We start from the raw sequence: 18462 nt of genomic DNA on the forward strand, positions 1-18462 counted from the left end.
TATTATGAGTTTTATGATACATTTATGGTTATTGTTCCATTCCAAGAGTTGAACTGATGCGTTATTTTCTGTGAGATACTTGGAGCAGGATAAACTTCTGGAAAATGTAGGACATCAACAAATTAATTATGACCATAAAGAAACAATGGATTTTTGTGTGCTCCTCTGCAGCAGTCAGTTCACTTGACCACTGGAGGGCAGTAGCACTCTTTTGGGGATGCCCAAGATAAGGATGGGGGCAGGGGAAGGATGACCACTTGCTTGTGTGCATCTGATAAACGACACTGAAGAGATTTGAGGAATAGGTGTTGTTGCAATGGCATATTATTTGGTCCCCAACAATTTAGCTTATATCTCCATTGCAAAATCAAACAGAGGGATTTCCCAAATCTGATCTGATCTGATCTGATCTGATCTAGTTTTATTTTATTTCAGCAAGGGAAAATATATTTCAAAATCTCAAAGATTTTAGAAATCATGGTATGTGGTCCCAACTTTGGAAGATTGAAGAGCGGGATGAAGACACCCTGTCTGCAAAATAATCAATGAATCCCACCAATCTGAAGAAATAAAGCACTATTTCTTCTGAATCTGATATGCACATTTTCATAAAGATATGACAGGTTGTCCACTAGGATCTTGGAGTCCTAGTGGACAACCATTTAAATATGAGCCAGCATTGGGCAAGCAGCTGCCAAAAAAAGCCAACACAGTTCTAGGCTGCATAAACAGAGGGATAGAATCAAGATCACTTGAAGTGTTAATAATGTCTTGGTAAGGCCACACTTGGAATACTGCATTCAGTTTTGGTCACCATGATGTAGAAAAGATGTGGAGACTCTAGAAAGAGTGCAGAGAAGAGCAACAAAGATGATTAGGGGACTGGAGACTAAAACATATGAAGAACGGTTGCAGGAACTGAGTATGTCTAGTTTAATGAAAAGAAGGATTAGGGGAGACATGATAGCAGTGTTCCAATATCTCAAGGGTTGCCACAAAGAAGAGGGAGTCAAACTATTCTCCAAGGCACCTGAGGGTAGGACAAGAAGCAATGGGTGGAAACTAATCAAGGAGAGAAGCAACTTTGAACTGAGGAGAAATTTCCTGACAGTTAGAACAATTAATCAGTGGAACAGCTTGCCTCCAGAAGTTGTGAATGCACCAACACTGGAAGTCTTTAAGAAGATGTTGGATAGCCATTTGTCTGAAATGGTATAAGGTTTCCTGCCTAGGCAGGGGGTTGGACTAGAAGACCCCCAAGGTCCCTTCCAACTCTGCTATTGTATTGTATTGTAAGGTTCCCAGTCATATCTAATCATTATCATTCCATGTGATATATTTGCAACTTGAGGGTCTACATCAACATGGTATTTGTAGTCAGGGGAATTCAAAGGAGTGGAAATGTGGGGTGATCAACAGCATCAAAATGGCAGGCACCAGTCAGGCAATTAAAACTCAGTGCAATGCAGTAAAGATTTTCATAGGTCAGAACCAAAATTTTGAACTGGACTGAGAAGCACTCTAACAGCCGGTAGGGTAAGCTCAAAGCTTAGATCTTTGAAAACTTCAAACTGCTAGGTTGGCAAGAGCTGGGGTGAGGATGGCATCTCACCCAGGGGTGGGTTCTGGCAGTCACTACTGCTGGTTTGCTCATGGGTGTTTTGCACACACTTGATGAGCGCTGCGTGTGCATGCACAATCCAATAAAAAATGTTTGCGCATGTGCAGAAGCAAAAAACAAGATGGCGCTGCCTATGGTGCCACCCAGAGAACTGGTTCGGGGGTGTGACAGGCCTGAGTCGCTGCTGGTTCCAGCGACCCAGGCCGCCAAATCACTACTGGTTTGGGCGAACCAGTCCGAACCGGTAGGAACCCACCACTGATCTCACCCCATTGAATGATGCTTGGGTCTCGAACATGGGTTGCTGGCTTTCCAGGTAATAATCACAACATCTTAATCACTGAACCATCATGCTGACACTATCAGGTGGAAACAAATTAACCTGGAGCTTTAGGTGAGGGACAAGGACTTATCTCAGGCTTTATCAGTCAGATAGTCTACCCTTAATGCAAGAATTAGATTTTAAAAATATATATGATTTATATACAGTCTTTCAGTCCATAAACAAATACATCCCCAGCATAACAGCTAATTCCAGAGAGGTTATTCTGGCACTGGCTTGTAACAGTCAAAATCATTGGATCATAGTTTTTTCAACTCACTTGAAAGTGAAAATCTACGTTTTTGATGCCTTTTGACTCCTGAACACTATGGGCAAAGGTTTAGAAAACAAGTGCTAAGTATTCTAAGCAATTTGTCCACATAGTCTGCACAAATGAAAAAAAGTGGCCGTATTAAAATGCTTAGATGATAAGTTGATCTTTCTATCAAAAGTGTGGCCTTTGATCAGCACTGAAATGAACAATGTTCATCAGTATCTGAAAAATGCCCAAGAAATCATACAAAGTAAACTTTCAGGGATTGCAACAACTCCCATTGTAAGATCTCTGAAAACTATACTGTAGTCCGGGAGTACCTTATTTGGGAAGGCTCTTACAACTGCATTAATCATTGTAGTTGTGAATTCCTGTGCTATCTTTTCATTCTTGCTGGGTTAGACACTGATTCTATACACATATATGTGCTCAAACATTCATTCATTATATTAGCATACATACTAATTTCGTATATTAGCTAGCAATTTGGCTCCTTTCCTTGTTAGGACAGGTGAAAATTAGAGTTACATCAACAACTATTTAGCAAGATAAATGTTCAGCTCACTTGTAGTCATAGGTTGAGCACTACCTGTGAAGTAACATGGCTGTGCCTGCTTAAAAAACAATTTGAAAGAAGGGTTCAGATCTCACATTAGACTACATCTTTCTGCTATTCATTAAAGCAGCTCATCTTTTGGAAGGTTTATATACCTGAAGGTAGGGATTCATTAGAAAGACATTTCATTAATTTTAATGCAACTCTTGAAGTGCTTACACCACATTTTCAGGCTTCTATGAAAGGAGAAAAAGTGTGGCCAGTGTTAACACATTTCAGAGAAGTGCTATGCCCACACTTGTAAGATTTAAAGCCCTTAAAAAAATCATTTCTGAAATCTGCATGGCCATACTAATTAATGTTATCCAAGACTTTGGTAACTTAATTAATATACGATTGGCTTTGAGGGTTTACAAAAGTCAGCTGATAATTAATCTAGATCACAACATGTCTATAGCATCAACTGCAGTAAAGGAAAGTGCCTTTTCAAATCTTGTTCAAAACTTTGATTTTCACTTTTAAAGACCTAAACAATTAGAAATTAAATACTTTAAATATAAATGCTTTCATTTATCAATTACCCAACTTCAGAGAGATCACTTTTTCTTCATTAGCCCTAATACTGATAGATTGGTATTTAGAATTATGCCCCATTAATACTTTCAAGAAAGACCTAAAAACCTGTTTACTTATCAAGCTTCTTGTGAAGCTTGTGAAATGCTTTATTAGATGACCTGATAATCTGATTTTATTGCTCTGCAATTGCATCTGATTTTAATATCGGACTGGTGTGATATGCATTTTGACTGATGCCTTGATAAATGTTAGATACGTTCTTACAACAACTCTTTACATTAGAGTTATTCTAATTGCCATTGCTTGTTTCTTGGGTATGCTTCTCGTTTTGTAAGCTGCCTTATGTTTTGACCCTAAAAGGCAGACTAGAAATATTTAAATAACATAAATAAACTTCCACAATTCTATTTGCCAGGCTGGGGAGCATAAATCCGCTTATCACCCTAGACAGATTAATGAATCTTGAATAGGATATGAAAGAAGAAAAGGAATTAAGAATAATGATAATCTTTATTATCAAATGACTATCCATCATGGACAGTATATTAAACAAGGGACACCTAAACAGTGGGATGTGGAAAACATCTCTGACATCATTGGATTATGATCTCTTACTTTTGAACTGTGGGATTAAAATCAATAGTGTGATTGATTATCTGGAAGGCAACCATATTTTCTCATTTCATGTACGAATTGTTGGATGAAAATCAATCTTTTGGGTTACTGTATTACTAACTGCGTCACTTCTTATCTTAAGATTATGCATTAAGGCAAAATGTACATCTTTTATCATGTGCTTTGAAGCTTTTTCTCATTTCCCCTTAGTTGGCCCTAAGTACCACATTGTCCAGGACAATATGCTTTCCTTGAAGCCAGAAATGGAGCTCATTTTAAGGGAAATAAAATATGGACTTAAAATATTAAATGTGAGGAGAGGGGGGGGGCAGAGGGAGATAAGGAATAGGTAGGCAGCCTAGTGCACAATGGCATGAATTGTGCTCAGAGATGTATGCCAGTTTACGTAGCTTTATTTGACCGATAAAATCAATGCTGTTTGTTGTCTAGAAGTATGGAATGGTACAATCAGTGATTGCTATGTGGTTCCAATTAGGCAACATCTGCCAACTTTGTTGGAAAATAGGAGCTACAGAAGGAGGTACATATAGTGGGAATGCCTCCTGAACCTACCATTTTGGAAAAAACTTTTAAACCAAGAAAAATTGCCAGTCATAAACTGCAAAGGGTCTTTCCAGCCAATCTCTGTGTCTATTTTTTCCCCAAATAACTCTGTTTACAAGGATAAATAATTCCTTTATAATCTAATAACAACATCTAAAGTTCATATGGCACTGGCACAGGAAGTTCTTCCAGCAATTAGTAGTTTACAACAGTTCCAGCAGGAATATGTTTACTAGGTGGAATCTCACATACCAGATTAGAGATGTAAGAGAATGGAGAATGAAACTGATTTATTTATCCTCACTTCTCTTAACTTTTTGTGCAGGATGAATCTGCTTGAATCTATTTGAACTTTTTAAATATTTTTCACTGCAATTACTGTAGTAATCTGTTTCCTATCTAACAAGCTTCAATTGTTATGCACCTTGGTTCTGAAGGTTCAGAGTCTAAAATCCTTGACTGATTATTTGTTACCATCCTTCAATTATATTTGTTGCCATTGGAGGGGTAATTGCTTTCCATATGCAGACAAACATTTGCATATGTGTATCTTTGATTGGATGTATTCAGTACACTAATTGATTCTGACATCATCTTTTGCTGCTAGCATGGCCACCTTATTAAATCAATGAGCAAGTCAATCTCTTTAAATATGGAACCCTAGTAAGAGGTGATGCAACCGCGTCATCCAGCTTCCTAGTCTACTTGCAACAGACAAAAGCTAGTGTTTTGTACACTATAGTAAATGGAGTATGAATTAAGAGCTACTGAAGGAAAACAAGTTGGGTGTGAACAATACTTTTATATCAGGGACAAGCAATCTGGTATCCACTTGGAGCAACTCACATCAGCCCAAACACCATGACCAATAATAAAGAATTGGAGACATTTTAATCCAAAATAACTTAAAACTTTAGTTTGTTTATCCCAAAGATACTTTTTTTTCAAGAGGCAACTAGACTTTCTGGTTTTTCTTTGAAGACGTTTTACTTCTCCTCCAAGAACTTTCTTCAACTTTTGTTTATTTATTCATGACATTTATATACATAACTGTCCACCTCATAAAAAGTAATTTAAAATGGTGTTCAGCTAGGTTTTTTTAAAATTAAATTTAAAAAGTAACCAATGTCAGCAAACCAGTCCTTTGTGCTTATCCTACTTCACCATTCATGCACCCCCTACAAACACTTTGCAACCTGCACTGTACCTTTATGTACCTGCATCCTCCCCTGTCCAGCAGTTTTCATTTATCTTCTGCTGGCTTTGATCTTGCAACTTCCCGCTGATTTCCCCACTGACATTCTACAGATAAGTTTAGTAAATGGGGAACCAAGGAAGGAAAGAACAGAACAGAATATCAGAGTTGGAAGGGACCTTGTAGGTCATTTAGTCCAACACCCTGCCCAAGCAGGATACCCTACACCATTTCTGACAGATGGCAGGCCAGTCACTTCTTGAAAACTTCCAGTGAAGAAGCTCCCACAACTTCTGAAGGCAAGCAGTTCCATTGGTTGATTGTTCTCACTGTCAGAACATTTCGCCTTATTTCTATGTTGACTCTCTCCTTGATCAGTTTCCATCCATAATTCCTTCTCTGGGCTTCAGAAAGAAGGAAGGAAGGTTTCTAATGCCTCCTCCCAGTTTCCCTAAAGGAAATAGAGTGGGGAAGCAAGGACAAAGTTAAAAAAATATCTCCCACTTTCACTGTTTTCTTTTTGTCCATCAATGGTCATTCTGGTTTTTCTGTTTAGATAAGAAAATATCTCTGAAATGGTGACCCAACAGGACATAGGTTGTCTAATGATTTTTGAAATCCACATTAACCTTAAATTTGTTTTACCACAAATATCCATGCCACCCAAATCTTAGGTGGTTTGTCTAACTGCAAAAGCCTTCTGTTTCTCCTTCTTGCCTTCAGAAGTTCTGAATGCTCCATTACTGGCTGTCTTTTAAGAAGAGATTGGACAAACATTTGTCTGAAATGCCCTGGGGCCTTTGGCTTGTACAGTGGGTTGGATTAGAAGATCTCCAAGGCCCCTTCCAACTCTGTTATTCTTTACTCTGTGTTGTCAGCAATACCCATTCTTTCATCCAAACCATACAACAAGCTGCAAAATACAATTTCACATGAGGTAAACCCAATCCTCTTCTTTCCTTTGCATCTTGTAACACCTTATATGTAACATGGGACTTTCCCCCCGCCACACAAATTTAGATATATCCTTCTACCACTGCTTAAACAGTGCATCAGTTGTCAAAACAGATACTGTTTAAAAGAAAAACTTCCTTATAGGCAAGACCATGACAGTTGTAGTTTCTTCCATCTCAGCATATCTTTTTAATTCCATTCTACATCTTAACATAGCTGTTTTTAAATAACATATAATTATTATTTATATGAAATATCTAGATATTTCCCTTCTTCTCAATCTTAAAAACTATTTTATTTATCATTTCAGTTTGTTCTTCTGTTTTCACATTTTGTCTTTTGTTTATTAAGCATGAGACATGCTAATGCATTAAATGCTTTTAATTTATTTGTTAGTATTTCAATTCAATTTAAAAGATCTTCCAGAACCATCATCTAGTTGTCTGTGAAAACTCTGAACTTACAAATTTTTCTTTTTTACATTTAAAAAAATAATAATATGAGAGTCATCCTAGACATAATAGAGTATTATGAGGCGCATCTAGAAAAGCAAATGGTACTGTTTTCCTTGACACACAAAAAGCATTCGATAATGTAATTTGGACATTTATAATAACACAATTAGATAGGATGAAATTCAGAGAAAAATTACAAAAATGATAGAAAAACTTTATAACGGACAGACAGCCAAAGTTCTGATGAACGGAGAACTAATAGAGAAGATCAAAATAAAAAAGGGAGTTACACAGGGATGCCCCCTCTCTCCTTTGCTGTTTATATTAACTCTGGAAATATTATTAAATGAAATTAGGAAGGACCAGGGAATAAAAGTTTTTAGACTCAAAAATGAAGACTATAAGATCTAAGCCTATGCCGATCAGTAAGTGTTTGTTCTAGAAGATCCATTAAAATCCAGTCTGAAATTAATTCAAAAATTAGAAGAATATGGCAAAGTGGCAGGATTAAAAATCAATAAAAGCAAAACAAAAATAATAACCAAGAATATGACAAAAAAAAAGCAAGAAGAGGAACTGGAATTAGCAACCAAAATGTGAATAACTAAGAAAGTGAAATACTTGGGGATCTGGGTGTCGGCAAAATGTTCTACAATTAAAGATGATAAGTATAATAAACTAGTGATACAAATAAAGATTTAGAAAGCTGGAAAAACATTCAGCTATCATTAATGGGATGCATAGCCACAATTAAAATGAATATTTTACCAAGAATTTTATTTTTGTTGCAAGGCGCACCTATCAATCAGGGTAAAACTTTCTTTCAAGAATTAAACAAAATAACTGCTAGGTTCATCTGGCAAGGATGAAAAGCGAGGATCAAACTAAAGTCAATTCAAGACAGCAAGGAGAGGGGAGGTTTAGCATTACCAAATTGGGAATTATATACGTTAGCAGTAACAATGACATGGGTGAAGGATTGGATAGAGCTAAAGAATAAAAGAATTCTGACCTTAGAAGGCCATGATTTGCAAACAGATTGGCACACATTCCTATGGGATGATAAAAATAAAGCACACAAATACTTTCAAAAACATCTAATTAGAAAAGTGTTATTGCAAAACTGGCTCAATTTAAAAAAAAACATTATGTGAAAATCCTGAACTGGCTATCTCTGACAGAAAGGACAACCCATCCAAATTTTATAGATATGAACAAAATGCTAAATACAAAGACTTAATTAATGGACAGGGAAATTTAAAAACAATTGAAGAATTGAAGAAAACATGAAAGTTGACTGGCTAACCTACTTGCAAATCAAAACTAAACATAATAATGATACTAAATTATATGACATTGAAAGGGAACGACACAAATTGGATAAAATAATTCAAAGCTCAGATAGAAAGATGATAGGGAGAATATATAAATTTCTCCTGAAGTATAAACTGGAAGGAGAAATCGTGAAAGAACAAATGATAAAATGGGCACAGAACTTTGGCTATAATATTGAATTAGACAAATGGGAAAAATTTTGGGGAACAAACTTAAAAATGACATTATCAGTTGCATACAAGGAAAACCAGTACAAAATGTTTTATGGATGGCACCTGGAACCAACAAGGTTAGCTAAAATCTCAGCAAATACCTCCCCAAAATGTTGGAAATGTGAATCAATACACGGAACATATTAACACTTATGGTGGACTTGTGAGAAGGCTAAAAGTTTTTGGAAAAGGATCAAAAATTGGTTAGAGGCAATAACAGGAGTCAAAATAGATTGGAAACCCAAAGTTTTTTTACTAGGAATAATGACTGCAAAATATAAAAAAGAAACCCAGTATTTAATTTTACATATAATTACAGCGGCGAGGATTGCCTTCACTCAAAAATGAAAAAACAAATTAATCCCAAGCGAGGATGAAATAATAAGAAAGGCGATGGACTGTGCCAAAATGGATAAATTAACAAAAGAAATCCAGGGGAAAAAGAAACAGAATACTACCAGATATGGGATAAATGGTATAGGTGGATGGAGGAAAGAAACAAGGATCAAGGAAGGAAGCCAATAAAGCCCAAAAATAGTAGTTAAGGAGAATTAACACATACATATGCATCCAAGAGGTTTAAATTTACTAGAGGTAATCAGCCAATATAGCAGACAGATGAGTAAAATAAGAGGGTTAAGAATGGTGAAATGCAAATGAAATATACTAGAAGGGGAAATAATATAAGGAGAATGGGATTGATTGGCAATTGTTATTAGAAAGAACAGGAAGTTCCTGTTCGTATCGTATTGTGTAAATGTGGTATACGTCTAAGTGTTGTGGGTGTGTATTTTGCATGTTTGTAAATAAATAAATAAAATTAAAAAGCAACAACAATTTTTTCTTTCTTTTTACTCCCATAATCCTCTAATTTTGTCTTCTCTCAGTATTTCAAAGACCCAAATAAGCAAGAGAGGAGATGGTGGACATTGGTGGTTGGTTCTTGACAAAGTCAAATCTTATCCCTCTTCTGGTATCAGTGCTATGTTGTCTCTTTCCAGCTCTCAGGTGTCTTTCCCCCTTGAAGGACAGAGTTCATCGTGTTTTGTAAAGGTTGTAAAAGTTCATTTCAAAGCATTTATAATAAAAACCCCTGATAATCCATCTAGTCTAGGCACCTTTCCTAGTTTAATCTTTTTTCGTAGCTTCAGAAACTTCCCTTATTGTTATAGATCCATTCATAATCTGACTCTGTACCCTCTGTAATCCACTTTAGATATTCATCTATTTTCTTTAGATATTCATCTTTTTAAAAAACAAGAAGATTTTGGAGATTTAGAAGGATGAGTGAAACCTTTATTCAGATTATCATAAGAAAAATCTCCTTCAATGTAGCTCATTCTTGAATAGATGTGGGATATTGCCTCTTATTGGAATTTGAGCCCCCAGCTTCAAGTTGATGGTAGATGAAGAGCAAGAGCAATCACCCCCCCCCCAACATCAACAAAATCTGCAAACTTTTTTTGCTGTTGTTTAAAAATGGATTTGGAGCTGTATAGAACAGAAAGATGGGATGCAGTGGCTCAGTTGCTAAGATGCTGAGCTTGTCGATCAGAAAGGTCGGCAGTTCGAATCCCTAGTGCCACATAACAGAGTGAGCTCCTGTTACTTGTCCCAGCTTCTGCCAACCTAGCAGTTTGAAAGCATGTAAAAAATGCAAGTAGAAAAATATGGACCACCATTGATGGGAAGGTAACAGCGTTCCGCGCACCTTCGGCATTTAGTCATGCCGGCCAAATGACCATGGAGACCTGTTCAGACAGCGCTGGCTCTTCAGCTTTGAAACGGAGATGAGCACTGCCCCCTAGAGTTAGAAATGACTAGCATACATGTGCGAGACAAACTTTTACCTTTAGGACAGAAAGAAGGAAAAACGTGGAAAGCTTATCAACAAACATTTTTTGCAATAGAAGAGAAATTCTTCCTTCCTCCCAATGACTGTCTGGATTTTGGTTTCTTCCATCAATAACCAGCACAATGAGAACACAATACATAAAGAAGCTGTGATGTAAATGGCAATAATTCTGTATGAACAGATATTGTCAGTTGCAGCACAACATCAAATGCTTGTTTGTCAGCCTTTTTCACAAGCATAGTTCCTCTAACAACTGTTTAAATCTGCAGTTTTAATCTTTGCATGGTGGTCTTATCTATGAAATTGACTATGGTGACCAACTCTACAAGAGCTGGGAGTTACATTTCAGAACTTGAGGCAGAATTAAGAGTAATAAGTATAATAAAACACACTTGCCTGTTCTTGGCTCCCTGAGCTTTTCTTAATTGTCTGATTCCCCACTCACCCTCCGCCAAGTTTCTGAGAAAAGAACCTGTAAAGTCTCATAAAGATGAGACTTTGGAATGTTTGAGAAATTTGCTTTGTGCCTGATTGTTAAGCAAATCACCATAGTTGCTAAGCAAATCAGCTGTTGTTAAGAAAACACTGTGGTTTTTAAGCAAAGGGGCCTTTAAGTCAGCAACAATGTAAACCATGGTCAGGGGACAGGAGGATGGGCCAAACAATCGTAAATGCAGGCTAATTTCCAAGGATCCAAAATGCAGTGATGTAACAGTAGTGGGGAGGGTATAGCAACCAGACCTTTGGAAGAGGGTCATAAGCTGTGCTGGGATTCAACTGGTGTAACAACTGGTTTGCTTCGTGTGTGCTTTGCACACACAAACGCATGCACATTGCATTTGAAATCAGCACTAAATCTTTTCCTGCAGCTCCGGTGAGTAAAACAGCTGAGGTGCAGCAATCCCCTCTGCCGCGCCGATCAGTTGGGTTTGAAACTAAAGAAATATAGGATGGAATAGAGCAGGGATAAGTTGGTGGGGCCAACTGATAGCCGGAATTACTGGTTCACCCCACCGGTCCAAGCTGGCTGAATCCCACTCCTGGTCATAAGTGCATTTTGGAGATTTGTTGTAACTTCAAATGGCAAGATAAGGACTACCTACATGTAAATGAACATCAGAGGAAAGGATTGAGGTTTTGAGGCAAGTAACTGAAGGAGGCCTGGCCTGCTTTACCTCATCTGTCTCTGCTCTATAAGCTTCATTTCTTGGTGGAGGTATAGAAAGATTATAATTAATCATGACCTTTTTTTGTAAGTAAAACATCTTACAGGGCTCCCAGTTGTGTCAAGTTTGCGCATGTGCCTTTTAGATAGTTGCAAGCAATGATTAATTTATGAAGAACAAACTGAGGAGCAGCATTCCATCACCTGTCAGTCTATATTATGGCATTGTAACTACAGTTTGACTACAGTGCTAGCATTACTTCCTTCGTAACAAGATAGTAATGTGAATAGTCTTGTTACATAGTGGAAAGTTACTGGAACAATTGCAAGACCAGACACCACCCAAAAAGTTCAACTTTGGCTCTGAATAAAGCACAACTTTGGAAATCTCCTCTCATGAACTCCCCCTTGTTCATTTCTGTCCTCCTGGGAGGAGAGCAGATCCTAAAAGCTGACCTTGCCTCATGAGGTAAGCCAGAGTGGAGAGGAAAGGACATTCTTCACTGTGACACATTGATCAGAATACATGCCAAATTATATGCCAGGATGTTGCAATGAAGTGTTTGAGAAACAACACTCTTGTGCCTAAAAAATGATACTATAGACTCCAAAAGTCTGAGTCTTTTCAATCCATCCAAACTGATCTCTTCCATCCCACAAATAGCATGTTGTTCATGTCCTTTCAGCATAGTTCTCTTGGGATATGCTTGGTTTGTTTTCCAGTAGGTAATATCCTCATGACTCACTTTAGCCTTTCAGGAGCTGTGGGATTTGAGAGGAGGTGGAGAAGAGGACTATATACACAATAGACCATTCTATGTTCTACCAAGCCACAGGCATGAGTCTTTGGAATTAAATGGCCTAATGGTTCAGTGGAATGTTCACGAGGGCTTTCCAGGACCAAAGGCTTGCAACATACAAAGAGAAGATCAAATACTTCATTATGAAAAAAAGGCCACTACAGATTATAAGGAAATAGTTTACAAGAATGGGCATATTTGTATGAATGGAATCTCCTAATTCCAAGACAGCATGACTCGGATTGCCATTTGGAGGAAGCAATAATAGAAGGTTTTTGCTTTCATGGTCAGAAAGTAAGTTTTTTCAAAAAAATATCTGATTGGCTATTGTGAGAAAAAGATACTGAATGAGCTGATCCAGAAGGGCTTATTTTACAGGTAGCCTTCATGCAGCTCTGGTTTTGCTTATTAGCATGAATGACAACCCTTCCTTTGCATACAAAGAAAGAACAAATAGACATTGAGAGATACCACTGGGTCAAAACTACACGTTTTCCCTGACAATCACTGAAAATGATGCCACCACTACCACCACAATATTGCAATTTTTTAAAACTGGTTTTAGATGAATTAATGTATGTAGAAAATTATTCTAATTAGCAGAATGGATTGTAAATAGAACAGTGAATAACACTAATATATTTGTCCTAACTCATTTTAATTATCTATCTTTCTAGCTGCTTTTTTAAAATAAAGTCCAGCTAGGAAAAGATTGGCTCTATCTAATTTTTCATACAATATATGGTTTTGGCTTGCAATCTTGTTTTAGCTTTTCTATAATTGTGGAAGTTACAGTTTAGCATGTTGGGCAAATCCAGTCAACTGTGGTTTGTTCCAAAATCATGTACAATATGCTACCTCAGCCCCAATCCGAGGCCAAATTTTGTGAATTGCTTAATTAAAATAAACTGCAAATACGTTTCATTTAGAATCTGGAGATAGGAAATAAATTTGCCATCTTCTCACCCTGTACTAATCCATATCACTGCACTACAGTCTATTATTTATATCTGTTGACACAAACTATATGTAAGGTGATTTCTGGTGGTGGTTGAAACAAGACGCTTCAACTGAAGTTCCGCTGAGGATGTTACCTAGCCTGGTAACAAAATGTTCAGAAGCCAGATAGCAAGCTCGGAGAATAAACCACCACTACCAAGTGCCACGCAACTGACAAATGTTTTCCATCATCTGTAATTCAAGGCCACTATTACTAATTGAACCCTTGCTTAACCTTTGACACTAAAGACCACTCCCCTAAATCGGAAGCAAGTCCTGCACTTTTTGGGTCGAAACCTGTTTCCTTTTTCCTCAAGCAGCTATATCTGGGCCTAATCTGGGGCCATCGTATCAAAAGACCTCCGACACATCAGCCACGAGGAAGCATTCTTGCAATTTGAGTTGCACCAGCTCATCAGTTGCACAAAGGATGTTATGGCCTTTGTTTGTTTATAAAATGAGGGATTTAGTGTCTAGATTTCTTAGATCTAAATTCCACAAATGAAAAACATTCATTATGAAGAATAATTGTATTCTTTAAAGAGCACAGAAGCAAGACTTCATGATATGTTCAACTTTCTTGGAAAGCAGCTGGGTAATGTCTTACAACTAGTCAGCTGAACAGCTTCAGTTCCACAGATGGTCTACTTGGCTTCGCGCAGACATTGGTTGGAGCTAGTTCAGGACTATAGCAAAATACAAGTAATTGTGTAGCACACAAGACATTCAATACAACAGTTTTATGGGCTGAAAATTTGAAAAATAACTAAAACTTAAGAGGAGGATTCATTTGGGGGATATTTGTTTCCTTGGATGGCAGGAAAGAAACCTTAAAACAAGAAAGAGATGAGGTAGATGCAGAATCAAGAATCTCACTCATGCAAATGATGCCTGGGATCTACTACCTAGCTTTAATGTTCTGCAGAACAGACATTGACTTTCTCACAAGGTCTAATCTAAAAATATTCCCAGACACTGCAAATCCCAAACTTGGCAAGTTCACTTTATTCACATCTAAAATGTATGGGTTAGTTGGAAAAGTTTTGCAGTTTGCAGGATTCCATTAAGTATGGGATTTTGTCAGTGTGTGAGAACTATTGCCTTGTGGTTGATATGTTTGAACTTCAAGACTCGAGAAATGAAAATGTGTTACCTTTGGGGGGTGGAATGCTGCTTTATATATCAAGAGCTAGCTAAAAGAACTCAATGAACTCCAGGAAGCTGTATCAACAAGCTCTAGTAGACATTATTTTATCTTAGAACATTAAACACCATCTATTGTGAGATGCCCAGAGTCAGCCTAGAGTTGAGTGGTGCCATTTATTAATTAAACTGAAGGTATTATGAAGAAATACTCCAATCTCCAGTTTTGCCTGGATTTCCCAACAAATTATTTTTAATGCTCCTGAGTTTTAATATTATGAAGAAGAGAAAGAAAGCCATTGATGTTAAGTTTAAAATATGGAGGGATACATGAAATTAGCATCATTTTTATTTCCATGAATAGTCTACGTAAGCTTTCTTGGAGAATAAAAAAGATTGGGTGGGAACAGTCCGTGGTTTAGTTTTGAAGCATACCCATCGATGAGAAAAGAGACAATAATAAGCAGGAATGTGGCATTTCTAATCCTTCCTTCTTCCCTTCCTTTCCCTTTCCTTCTCTAATCTTACAGGTTCTCTGATGTGGTAAACAGAACTGTATTACTCTACATTATTCCAGATCTGGACATAGCTCAGATTTATACAAAGGCATTACAAAACTGGCAGTTTCATTTAGTAGGTTTATTGTAATGACCATTAGCATAGGACAGTGATTGTGAATGTTATTCTGCTCTGGTACCAAAAGAGAGCATGTGCGATAGTGCCTGCATGTGTCCACACACCCATAATGCAATGCCCTTCCTACACTCATGCACAGACAAACCACCGTGCTCCCCGTCCCACATGCGCATAGGCCTCACTGAAGCCTCCAAATTTCCAGTTTGCCCTCTGGGCCATTTTTCACCCTCCCCAGGCTTCAGGAAAACTTCCTGCAAAAAACAGCCCAACAGGCGTACCAGAAGTTTGGAAACGAACTTCTGAAATTCCGATAGGCCCATTGGGCCCATTTTTCACCATCCACAGGCTCTGTAGGCTTTCTTGAAGCATGGGGAGGGCGAAAATGGCTTCCCCTGCCCTCCAGAAGGCCGAAAATCAGCTGGCCAGCACATGCATGCAGGCTGCAGATGACATAGAGCAACTCCTCGTGTGCCATCAGATATGGCTCCACAGGTTCACCATCACGGGCATAGAATATATCTTTTTAATGCCTGATGAATGTAGAGCTAATATGTTCTGTAAGTAACTTGGATGTAAAGCCTTTGTTACATTTCAGTCCCATCAGCTCAGATTCAAATCAACTCTATTTTCTTACTCCTGTAGATGTAGATGTCCATCTACAATCTAGCTCCTTATTCACCATTTTGGAGAGATTCTTTTTGAGCCCTTTATAACATATTCCATTTATGTTTTCCCTTCCCTGAATAATTTGGTGTCATCCCAGCTATGTTTTTTTCCCTTGGAAATTTGTATCTTCCAAATATATTTGAGATCGTCATCACTAGATTTATTGAGTAAGGGACCAAACAGAACAGCTCAAAGTCTTCCCATCAGGAAAAGTCTGTCATATCTTGCATTTTGAAGGATCAATAAATGAAAGGAAAAGACAGAGAATTTCATTATTTTATCTTATTTAGAATATATTTTAACAATATATTAAGACACAAAAAGAGAATACATAAAATGAATTAAGCCATTAAAGAACAACGATTATATTTTAACAAAAGCCAAGAGTTGATCAAAGAGCTACTGTAATCTTCAGTATATTTCATACCATGTAAAATCTTCAGCTTTTACATAGTATCCAGGCAGCTTATAGACCATGCTATTCCTGCTTATTCTCTGCTTAAAATAAACATACGGATCAATATTTAATTGTTAAAGTTGTATTTTATCCAACTCCTAATGGTGCAAATAAATCAAATGCAAGAAGCAATGGAAAATTAAGTGATGCTTATCAATGGTAGGAAAAATCATAACATTTTATAAATTTAGCAAGGTAACCACACAATAAAACCTTAATATTGCACTTTGAGTCCAGCTCTCACCTGACAAAATCCCCCAGGCTGGTTTCATAAATTACACTTAGAATAAAGTTCTAAGAAACAAAAATCAATGAAGGAATATAATAAAACTCAAAATGTAATAGTTATGAGTAAAATAAGAGGATTCATGGTATTGGACCTGGGTACTTGAGAGACCGCCTGCTGCCAATTACCTCCACTAGACCAATCAGATCCCACAGACTAGGCCTCCTCCAAATTCCATCCGCCGGCCAATGTCGACTGGCGACTACCCGGAGGAGAGCCTTCTCTGTGGCTGCTCCGACCCTCTGGAACGAACTCCTCGTGGAGATTCGTACCCTCACCACCCTCCAAGCCTTCCACATAGCCCTTAAAACCTGGCTGTTCCGACAGGCCTGGGGCTAAAGCTTCGTCGCCCCCCTTTCGAATGGTAGGATTGTTGCGTTTTTTAACTATGTACTGTTCTGTGTTGTTGTTAAACTGTCTGTATCCCCCTTTCCCTTCTTTGAGTTGTGAGCCGCCCTGAGTCCCCTTGGGGAAAGGGCGGCATACAAATGAAATAAAACTCGAAACTCGATTAAAATTAAGAATGGTGAAATCCAAATGAAATACAATAGAAGGGGAAATAATATAAGGTGAGCGGTATCGATTGATAATTGCTATTAGAAAGAACAGGAAGCTCCTGTTCGTATTGTATTGTGTAAATGTGGTGTACGTCTAAGTTTTGTCTGTGTGTATTTAAAAAAAATAGAATAAAGTTCTGTTGCTGACAGCCCAGGATATATTAGATGTTCTTTAAAAGTCTAGATGGGCTATCAAAGGAATAGCATGCAGTAGAAGTGCTGATATTAAAGCCAAGGACCTTGACCAAATGAAGTCATATTTCCATCAGAAATTCATAAACTATTGCACATATCAACTGCTATGTAAAATAAGTTGTATTTACTCAATTCACATCAGCTTATGCAGAGATGTCTGCTAGTGGCATCGTGTGTGTGTGTGTGTGTTTCCAAATACTCAAGATAGTGGCTGCTCCGATATGTCACAACACACATTAAAAAAATAGGGCTTCATTTGAGACCATAGTTGCATAGTCACAACCCCCAGTATAACTTCTTTTTAAATTCCTTCTTCTCCCTTGGATCCCACATTCATCATCTAGCATTCTCTTAGGATTTCTTCTACAGCTATGAGATCTAAAAACATTTGGTTGAAGTAGTTAGTGTCTTTGTGCTGCATCCAAAAAGTTCAGCTTAAAGTCCAAACTCCACATTGCATATTGGAGTAAAATCATGGATGTGTGAAAAACATTCAGTACAGTAGTCATTGATTTATGACCAAAATTGAGCCAAAGATTTTTGTTGTTAAGTGAGACATTTATTGTGAGTTTTACCCCAATTTAAGACCTTTCATGCCGTGATTGTTAAGTAAATCATTGCAGTTGATAAGTTAGTAACCCAGATGTTAAATGAATCTGGCTTCCTCATTGACTTTGCTTGTCAGAAGATTGCAAAAGGAGTTCACATGACCTTGGGACATTGCATCCATCATAAGTATGAATCAGTTGCCAAGCATCTGAATTTGGATCCCATGACCATGGGGATGCTGAAAGGTCATAACTGTGAAAAATGGTCATAAATTCCATTCATTGTAACTTAAACGAACTGATTTAAGTGAGGCCTACCGTATATTATTGTTCTGTATCTATTTCCTAGAAATGGAAATAATTTATGTGGCATTCTCTGAGGTGTACAGCATTCCTGAACAGACTCATTTAGGATAATGCTGCAGATACAGATTTATTTCCTGCCTCAAGGCAAAATCATAATCATCGTTTCCATC

Source organism: Thamnophis sirtalis, unplaced genomic scaffold (assembly GCF_051295495.1).
Source record: "Thamnophis sirtalis isolate CommonGarterSnake01/CBP01778 unplaced genomic scaffold, rThaSir2_p1.2 scaffold_1, whole genome shotgun sequence".
Classification (NCBI taxonomy): Eukaryota; Metazoa; Chordata; class Lepidosauria; order Squamata; family Natricidae; genus Thamnophis; species Thamnophis sirtalis.